Source organism: Urocitellus parryii, chromosome 1 (genome assembly GCF_045843805.1).
Source record: "Urocitellus parryii isolate mUroPar1 chromosome 1, mUroPar1.hap1, whole genome shotgun sequence".
NCBI lineage: Eukaryota > Metazoa > Chordata > Mammalia > Rodentia > Sciuridae > Urocitellus > Urocitellus parryii.
Window position 1 is genome coordinate 132,813,344 of NC_135531.1, and position 10,974 is coordinate 132,824,317.

The following is a 10,974-nucleotide window of genomic DNA, read 5'->3' on the forward strand; positions in this document are numbered from 1 at the left end:
CCACCAGCCTACACTTCTGGATCACCATTGCTGTCAGAATAATATCAGACTTCCTTAGTACAACTGTCTAGCCTCTTGTGGTAGTCTCCAACTTGTCTCTGTCTCCATTTTCTACTCTCTTTTAACTCACCTACCCTTTTCTCTGCTTTACCTTTAGCACATCCTTTGTTTTACTGTTTTTTTTTTAATTTTTATTGTTGGTTGTTCAAAACATTACATAGTTCTTGACATATCATATTTCACACTTTGATTCAAGTGGGTTATGAACTCCCATTTTTACCCCGAATACAGATTGCAGCATCACATCGGTTACACATCCACTGTTTTACATATTGCTATACTAGTGTCTGTTGTATTCTGCTGCCTTTCCTATCCTCTACTATGATGGGGTAGTCTTAATACTATGAAATAAGGACATGTTTTTAATCCTTTCTATTTTCAAATCACTGCCTTTGATGAGCTCTGTCTCCTTCTTCTTTGTCTCTCAGCAGCAAGTTGGGCAGAGCCCATAGTATTCATATGACTCTTAATTACTAAGTGATCCACCCAGTTTGCAAACTCTGATCTTATATGCAATTCTAACTCCATGGCATGAGGGTCTGCTGTGGAGAGGAGGCCCTCTTCCCCCTCTGATAGGCTTCTACTGCTCCTTTAACAGAGACAAGAAGGAAAGATGTAGAACATGATATAGTCACAACCTCCCCTGAGTTCTCCCCATTCCTCAGTTCCCCAGCTTTGGCTGAACTTGTAACTCCCCTGCTCCATTCTGCTCCTGCCAGGACACTCTCACACTCCTCTCATCTGGCAGACAGCATGCTTAAGAACACAGCCAAATGGCTTTCTATGGGAAACTCGTGTGTGGTGAATGGAGGGTGGGCAGTCTCTGTCTAGTGTCCCCCACCAGCGTGGGCAGACAACTAAGGGTCGCTTAAGTGGATTTCCTAAGGTACCAAAATAAAACACAGATACAATTTACTTTTAATTCAAGCCCCAGGACGGCTTCTCTGCCCTCGCCTCAAGCTCCCCAAATGGGAGAGCGAGGGATGTCACGAGAGGCTGGAGAGAGAGAGAGAGAGAGAGAGAGAGAGAGAGAGAGAGAAGAGAGAGAGAGAGAGAGAGAGAGAGAGAGAGAGAGAGAGAAGCACATGTCATGCGAGCATGAACTAGCACAGGACTCTCATTCTTTAGAAATTTCCATCCAATAAAGATCAAGAGGGGAGGGGTTACAGGACAGGTAAGGTAACTCGACCACTGGGACTGTAGGAAGGCAGGCCTATGCATGAAGACACCCTTGCTACATTTTTATGACTTCCAAGATTGGGCGCCATCTAGGGCCACTTGATGTGGCCAGATGGAAATAACCGACAGAGCCTCACCAATCAGGGAAGGAAAATGCTGGTCACATGGCGTGGCCGCTTCCCACATCTGTCCAAAGGTCACATCCCCCAGTTTTCTCTTCTCTGGAAGAATCATTGAGCCTAGCCAACCAGATGCTAGGCTCCACTTCTTGTGATTCTTTGAAGGAAGGCTTAGAGGAGTGGCAAGTACTCCGTTCTCCTGGCCATGGAGGGCAGGAAACTGCCTCTCGCCATGAACATTCTACTGCCAAGGCTAGGAGCTCCCCTCTCTAGCCTGTTACCATTCCCAACTCCCTTCCAAAGGAAATGAGCTCTTCTTTTAGCTTCTTTTTTATTTTACACAGTTCTTTTTTTATTTATAATTTATGGTCAATGCAAACAGTTCCATCAAATAAAAAAAGTTATGAAAAGCCAAAGCAAATTATGCAAATTAAAAGTAGGCATCACACAAAAAAGATGCAAGCATAAATGTGGGTCTCTGCAAATATGGCAGCATGTGTTTCACAGATGGTGTTTCAAAAGATGACAAACACTTGCCTTTCCTCGTGAGACCACGATCACATCAGATACTAAGACATCTCAGCTTATCAGTGTATTGACATGAGCCAAAACTCATATCTAATACTATTTCTTTTTCACATTGAAACTACTATAAATGAGACACTTCCCAGAGTTAAACTTCCTCTTAGGATTAATACCAGCTTCTAATATCTAAAAAAATGATGGATATGGAAAGTGTTCCAAATGTAACTATTCCAATTTTTAAAGGTTAAAATAAAGCATTTAAAAAAATAATTTAAAAGAATCATTACAAACTTAAATTCTGGCACTCTCCTAGTTTTCACTCTAGGAGGGGAGTCTTTGGTTCTGGTTCTGCAGTGTTGGGCCAGGCCTGGCCATCTGCTTCCTTCCCAAGGCTCTTTCTCTGGCAGCTCCATCCTGGCTCCAGACAGTGTTGTGTCTGGTGATCTCCAGTGCTTCTAACACTGTGGCTCCAGAGTTTGATTCCACCAGGGCCAGGGCTCAGGAGGTCCCCCACACTGGTGAGATTTTGGAGGCTCCTCCTCCAGCCAGTGGACCCCTGTGTACTGGCTGCCACAATCTGCATCAGGTTGAGGAACGCTCACCTTCTTCTTTAGCAACAACACAAAGATTTTGTAGATGAAGGTCCAAAACCCTGCCATTGCTGAGGTTCTGTGTCTCCACCAAGATGGCTGCCTCCTTGGGACATTTTCCAACACTCTTCTGGAAGGTGACATTGGAGAAGGTGACCAACTGGTCAGAGATGGACTTGGTAGAACCCTAGAAATGAGAAAGAGAAACAGGGCAGAGAGAATGATCTGGGCACCATGGGGTTGCTGGCTGGAGTCTTTATTGGGCCTGAGAAGGGGACACACCCCCCACACAAGGTAGTGCCCTACTCTAGGCCCTGGTGGGTTCAATCCCAGCACCAAAAAAAAAAAAAAAAAGAAGACTGGGACCTAATCATAGGAGTATAGAATGACCCTGCTCTCCAACACTTCACCACAATGAAAACAGGACTCCTGTATGCTAAAAGGATGACAGTTGAAAGAACTTAAATATAGTCTGAGCTATATTTAAGAACATTTGGGGTGGGTGATAAAAATAATGACTCTAGAAGAAATTAAAACCTCGAATACCTATAGCTGAGGCAAGAAGATAGATCTCCCAAAGGCAGCCAGGATAAGGGCCTTAGAGAAAGAAAGAAGGGAAGGGGGATATCACACTAACCTGAAAAGAGATATAAGTCTAAGGAACATCCTGTGACTTGCTGCTCCCTGCCAGCATTAACCACAAAGCCATGTTCTGACTAGGATACCTGTCTATGTTCTTCACAGCTGCAGCCACATCAGCCTTTCTTCAGCTACCCCTGCCCTTACCCCTAGCAACAGCAGACCACAAGCAGACCCCTACCCAAAATGCTTCCTCTTTATAATAAATGTGTCAAAAAACACTAGGTGAGACCTGTCCTCTTAATTATGTAAATAAGAGATTGAAATCATGGACTTCTGATTGGCTTATTAAGCTTGGAGCTTGAAGAGCTTGATTGGTCCATGCTGGCATCCCTCATCCCACCCATCAGATATGTCTTTAAAACCCCTAGGCAACAGTCACTGTTAAACTTCTCTTGGCGGCCCCTCCCTTTAGGGAGCTCTCCTTTCTTTCTGTTACTTTAATAAATCCTGTTACTTTGCTGTCACCCTTGTGTCCCTGGATTTCATTCCTCAAATTCACAAGACGTTCATTGTCTAACTGCCTAACTCCATGTTACACAGCTACAGCAGGTGAACGTACATTTAGTGCCAGACATCCCATGAGAGCCACCTAACCTTGGTTCCTATTACCTAATACATCATATGTCTGTTTTCAACAAATATTTATAAGGCAGGCCAAAGGCAAGAAAAAAAACAAAGAGAAAAGAAAACAATATAACCAGACTCAGATATGGTAACAATTTTGGAGTTATCATACTATGAAGTTAAAATAATATTAATACATTAAGAACTCTTATGGGAAAAATGTATTGCAACTCTAAGGCAAAGCAAAAGGCATGCTGAAAATTTTTTTTAAAAAACTAGAAGATATTAAGATATTTTTGATAATCTCATTAGATAACTGGATATGGCTGAAGAAAGTATGTGAGTTTGAGGATATGTCAGTAGAAACTTCCAAAACTGAAATACAAAAGGAAAAAGAAAGAAAAAATACCTCACAGAATATCCAAAAATGTAAGATATCTACAAAAGGTATAAAATGAATAGGTATAATAGGAATACAGAGGAGAGGCATTTTTGAAATAATGAAGTTGGGAATTTTCCAAATTTAATTACAGATAGCAAACTACAAATCCAGTAACTTAGAGAACACTAAGCACAATATAAATTTAAAATTTTTACCTAGTAACATCAAAAAAATTAAAGAAAAATAAAACACCTTACCTATAAAGTAACGAGGAGAGAAATATATTGGAATTTGTGTCATATAAAAAGCAAGCATTAGTGAGTGGAATAAAATATTCAGTGTTCAAAGAAAGACCCACCAACCTAGAATCCTGTATTCAGTGAATTTTTCCTTCAAAAGTGAAGAAGAAATAAAGAATTTCTCAGACAAACAAAAACAGAGGGAATTTGTTGCCAGTAGACCTTCCTTTCAAGAAATGTTAAAAGATATTCTTTTGAGAGGAGCTGGGCAGCGGAGGAAGAGGGCCGAAGGAGATCGCTGAGGGGTTGGGGGCGGGAGGGGGGTGGGGGATTCTGAGGCGCCAGTGGCCTGGAGTCTGGAAGGCCCTGAGCGGCGCCAGGCGACCGGCCTCGCCACAACTTGCCCAGACGAGACACGCTTCATCTTGCACCCTGGAAGAAGGAGTCCGCCCGCCTGCTCCTCGACCTCCACGAGCCCCGCCTGAGCCAGCAGAGCCCCTGGGATCTGGGTCCCCTGAGACTCTCCGTCAGCCTGCAGCGCCCGGTACCCGCCCAGGAGCGCGCAGCTGGGGTGTTGGGGATACATCAGTGAGCAAGAGAGACCACAGCCCTTGTTCCCGCTGATCCTGCAGCCCAGTGGATGGAGCCCTCAGTCCACAGACCTGCCAGGGCGTTGGGCGCACGCTGACCGCGCGCTGGCCGGAGGGCCCTTTGCTCTGGGTCGGTTGGGCGCTGCCATAGCAACGTCCTGGACGCCCAGACCTTGGCCGCCGCCGCCGCGGCCGCCGGGGATCTGGTCTTCTCCGGCTTCCCAGGGGTGTGGCGGCGGCGGCCCGGAAGCGGCTTGGGGCTGGTAGGCGAAGCCCAATCGCTCCTCTGATTAAAGCCTAGGCTGCGGACTGGCTCGCAAGCATGCCCTTCCGCTACCCTCTGGCCAGCGGCCTCGAGGGGCCCAACGCCTCTGCCTCTGCAGCAGCAGGCGCGGCCTCCATGGCCTGTGTGCCCCCCAGTGCGGCATCAGGCCCCCTGCCCTTCTTCCAGTTCCGGCCGCGACTGTTGAGTGTGGATTGGCGCCGGCTGAGCGCCATCGACGTGGACAAGGTGGCAGGGGCCGTGGACGTGTTAACGCTGCAGGAGAACATCATGAACATAACCTTCTGCAAACTGGAGGACGAGAAATGCCCACACTGCCAGTCGGGGGTGGACCCGGTGCTGCTGAAGCTCATACGCCTGGCGCAGCTCACCATTGAGTACCTGATGCACTCGCAGGAGTTCCTCACCTCGCAGTTGCACAGCCTGGAGGAAAGGCTGCACCAGAGCCTGGGTGACTGTGAGCACAGCAAGCAGCTGCTCACCAAGCAGGCAGGGGAGATCAAGCTTCTCAAGGAAGAGTGTAAACGCAGGAAGAAGATGATCTCTACTCAGCAGCTGATGATCGAGGCCAAAGCCAGCTATTACCAGTGCCATTTCTGTGAGAAGGCCTTTATGAACCAAGTTTATCTACAAAGCCACATTCAACGCGGCCACCCTGATGATTCTCACCTTGAGTATAAAACAAAGGCTCAGACGGACAAGCTCCAGAAGGAGGTGGACATGTTGAAGGAGCAGCTGCAGCTTACCAAGTCTCAGTTAGAGACTGCTCAGCACGCTCATGCAATCAGATTCTCTAAGGAATATGAAATGCAAAAAACAAAAGAGGAAGACTTTCTGAAGTTATTTGATAGATGGAAAGCAGAAGAAAAAGAGAAACTAGTTGATGAAATGGAAAAAGTCAAGGAGATGTTTATGAAGGAGTTTAAAGAACTAACTTCTAAGAATTCAGCATTAGAATATCAATTGTCAGAAATCCAGAAGTCCAATATGCAGATTAAGTCCAACATAGGCACATTAAAAGATGCACATGAGTTTAAAGAAGACCGTTCTCCACATCCCCAGGATTTCCAAAATGTGATGCAGCTTCTCGATAACCAGGAAAGCAAGTGGACAGCTCTAGTTCAAGCTCTCCATCAGGAACACAAGAAAGAGAAGAGCCGGCTTCTGTCACGTATAGAGAAACTTCAAACCTCCATGATAGATGAGCTAAATACAAGCAATGTTTTCTACCAGAAAAGAATAGAAGAACTAGGCCAGAGACTCCAGGAGCAAAACGAACTGATTATCACTCAGAGGCAGCAGATTAAAGAGTTTACCAATAAACCATTAAGCAGTGTCAGTGAACCCAAAGGGAATTCTTTAGCTTGGCAAACTTTTGAATCCAAGCCAGTTGCCCCAGCTGTACCTATGAATGCCTCCGTCTCTCAGACTTTAGAAGCTAAATCAAGTCTAACAATGGCACATGAACAGGCATTCTCGTCACACGTTCTGAAGAACTTTCAGAAGAAGAAAAAGGAAGGGAAAATGAACAGAAATTAAATAACAAGACACATTTAAAGAAAGCTTTGAAGACCAACCCCTCCCTCACGAAGGAGATAAGAACAGTTTTGGAGCAGAGCTTGATGGAGAAACTGGAAACCCTGGGAATTAATGCCGATATCCGCGGTATTCCTAGTGAGCACTTGAATAGAGTGCTGAAAACCGTGCATTCAGCAAGACATGAGAGAGAAAGACAAATGCCCAACATTCAGGAAATTCGAGAATTCCTTGAACATCAGGTCAGCTGTAAAATTGAGGAGAGAGGATTACTCTTTACAGATAAGCCCAGTATTTCTCAAATGGAAACCCTTTCAACTGGAGAAGTACCCAAAGCAGTCCAGCTTCCTCCCAAAAACAGAATATTGGTTAGACAAAGACCTGTTTATACTGATAGAACTGCTCCTGTTCCAAAAATTAAGAAAAATGTCATAGAAGATCCTGTTCCCAGAAAGTCATTGTCTGTTACGACACCTCCCTTCAGTTCAGAGGAAGAGCTGGATGAGGATGACCTCATCCAGGCATACATGTCCCCAGACTTACTTCCCGTGCAGTCCTCTAAAAGCAACAAGACTAGCTATGGAAAGAGCAGCATCAAAAGTGACACTGACTGGACTGAGGGAAGCGAAATGGAGGACTCTGACATTTCTCCCAAGCCCACAGTAACCGCCATTAAAACACTGACTGAAAAAGTTGAAAAGATGGTTTCACAGCAAAAAAATGTGAATAAGCCAGTTGGTGGGATTAATGTGGCTGAGGCATTTATTGCAAAAGAAGGATTACAAGAAGAACTAAAGTGCGCAGATGTGGACGACGATGACTGGGACATATCATCCTTAGAAGAAGAAAATTCCTTGGGGAAGAAAACTGTGAAAGAATGGAAGGAACCTCCACCATTGAAGAATGAATCGAGTTCTACTCAAGTGCCAAGTGCCTGGGTTGCTTCTAAACCTAGGGGATCCAAAACAGAAGTTCGTCAGGAAAACGAATTGAGCACACTGAAAAGCAGCTTCATAACTATGGCTGACTGGGGTGACCCTTCACGAATGGAGCACATTAAAAAGCAGCTGAGTAACTGTGACTGACTGGAGTGACCCTGCAGATAATTAACTACAGAAGCCAACAGTTCAGCAATGGCTACGTGATTCTCAAGCTCTTGCCTTACAGCGTTTCCCACGATAACTAGGAAGCCAGTTCAGAGGATGAGGTTCTCTTTAATGGCACTTGGTACAGTATTAAGAAACAAATTGTCCACAGTATTTGGAAGCATATAAAGGTGTTTGACTTCTTAAGAATAATATGTCACTGAAGTCATAAAGTGTTTTCTTTAGAATGGTACTCTAGTGTTAAGTGTATTTTTTTCAACTAATTTTTAAGAGAAAATTTTTCAGCTTCTCACGGGTTTTGGTTTGAATTATTACCGCGTTTTAATATATTTTAGGTTTATTGTCACATTGAAAGTATTTATATTATAAACTTCTCTTAGTATCTTTAAAATTGAATTAGTAGAATCTACAAAATATTGAGTTAGATGGGTTATTTTTCATATAGAAGTTTAGAAAAATATAGCTAGGCCCATGTTAAATACATTTTCCTAAATTACTTGGATCATATTCTGCCTTGAGCCACTGTAAGCATGTTGCTACCAGTTATTTTCTGCAGATAATCTTTATCTTGGATATTTTACAAATGAAATGTAGCTATTTTAAACACCAGTTAATTTATCAGAATATGGAAAGATTTTGTCATAGCTGAATCATAGTTGTATGTAGTTTTTTTGTTTGCCTTTTTAGTTTTTTTTTTTAATAGCCAACCCATATTATAAAATACCTCAAAACTGATTGTTATATTCTTGAACAATGACATTGTCAAAGTTCAGACTCTTTTGCATTTTTTTATGCTCATGGTACTGTCTGTACTTTGTTTACCCCCAAAAGTAACATTTTAACTGAAAAAAAAAAAAGATATTCTTTTGACAGAGACAGAAAATGATATAGGTCAGAAATTTGGGTCTATATAAAGCATGGAAGAGTAATTAGAGAAGGAATAAGCGAAGGCAAAAGAAAACCTTAAATCTTTCTATTAATTACTTGAGTAGATAACTGCTAATGTGATAATATTAACAACATATTAGATGATTTGAACATATGGATGAGTGAAATGAATGTCACAATGTTATAAGGAACTGAAGGGAGGGACTATGAATACTCATTTAAATAGTATCTGTGTGACCCATGAAGTGGTACAATATAGTTGAAAACCAATTTAAGCATGGCATGGTGGTACATCCCTGAAATCCCACCTACATGGGAGACTGAGGTGGGAAAATTGAAAGTTTGAGACCAGCCTGGGAAACTTAGTGAGATCCCATCTCAAAATTAAAAAGGACTCAGTGATAGAATGCTTGCCTAGCATATGCAAGGTCCTGGGTTCAATCCCCAGCACCTCACCAAAATAACAAAAACAGACTTAGGTCAGTTGTAAATATACCCTGAAATCATAGGAAAACCACTAAATATTTTTAAAAGAAATATAATTTATTCACTGAGAGAAGAGAAAATAGAACCACTAAAAATGTGCAATTACAATTAGGGCAGTAAGAGACAAAGGTTTAAAAAATGCTATAAATATATAATCATTATATATGATATTAATCTATCATTATCAATAAAATTACTTTAAATATCAAAGTTCTGCCTGGCATGGTGGCATATGCCCATAATGCTAGGTACTCAGGAGGCTGAGTCAGGAAGATGACAAGTTCAAGACCCTATCTCAAAATAAAAACTAAAAAGAAAAAGATCAAGATAAAAAGGGTTGGGGATATAACTCAGAAGTAGAATACCCTAAGTTCAATTCCCAGTACAAAAAAAAAAAAAAAATCAATGGTCTAAAGTTACCTGTCAAAAAAGACTGACAAAGTACATAATAAGATCCAAGAATCTGTTACAATAAAAGCACTTTAAATATAGAGACACCTGGGCTGAAAATAGCTCAGTGGTAGAACATTTGCCTAGCATCTATATTCATATGTGGTTGATCCCCAGCACCAAAAAAACAAAAAAAGCAGTATCAGTGGGCAAGAGAAAAATATACTATGCTAACACAAATCAAGGGAAAGCTATAGCTCTTTTAAATAAAGCAGACTGTAGAACAAGTAAAGTTATCAGGGATATATATGAAATAATGAAGTGGTTAATCCTCCAGGAAAACTTAACAATCCTTAGTATGTCTGTGCCTAACAAGAGTGTCAAACAACATGAGGCAAAATTGATAGAACTGCAAGGTGTCTTCAAAAGTCTGTCAGCAACTGACAGATCCAGGAGGCAGAAAATCAGTAAGGATACAGTTGAAGTAAACAGCACCATCAGTCAACAGGATCTAAATGACATTTATGGGCTATTCATCCAACAATACTAGAATAGACATTTTTCTTCAAATTCACATAGAGCAGAAAAATATATTTGTATGTTCTCTAACATACAAACTAAGCTCTTAAACCACAATAGAATTAAACCAGAAATAAATAACAGATAGTTTAAGTCCACAAATATTGGAGATTAAATATGACATTTATAAATAACAAATGGTTAAGAAAACTTCAGTGAAATTAAGATTTTTTGAGCTGAAAATATAACTTACTAAAATTTATGGCAGTCAGTGAAAACAGTGTTCAGAGGAAAATTTACAGCAGCGAATGCTATATTAGAAAGGAAAAAAATATCTAAAATAATCTTTCAAGTTTCTGTTGGAGAAATATTGAAAGAAAATATTCAACCTAAAAGAGTACAGAAGAATATAACAAAAATAGAAAAGAAAATGATGAAGTTGAAAAACAGGAAAATAATAATGAAAAATCAGTTAAATAAAATGCTCATTCTTTGAAATAAGTAAAATTGATAAACCTGTAGCTAGACTAACCAAAGGTGGGGGGATTAAGAGAAGATAAAAATTACTAACAGTAGAAATGAAAGGAGATATAACTACTGATCCCATGGACATTAAAAGTAAGATATTGGGGCTGGGAATATAGCTCAGCTGGTAGAGTGCTTGCCTCACATGCGCAAGGCCCTGGGTTCAATTCCTAGCACCACCAAAAAAAAAAAAAAAAAAAAAAGGAAGATACAGGACATATTGAACAATTTTCTCCCCATAAGTTTGATAACTTAGATGAAATGAACCAATTCATAAACAGGCACAATCTACCAAAACACACAAAGAGAAATAGACACTCTGAAGAGTCCTATATATATTAATGAAGTCAG

The 10,974-nt window shown here is 41.4% G+C and overlaps 1 pseudogene; it reads left to right on the forward strand.

The window, feature by feature from the left end:
- The first annotated feature begins 5,185 nt into the window (after positions 1-5,185).
- Positions 5,186-7,894, forward strand: LOC144254238 (cilium assembly protein DZIP1 pseudogene; annotated as a pseudogene).
- Positions 7,895-10,974: the final 3,080 nt, after the last annotated feature.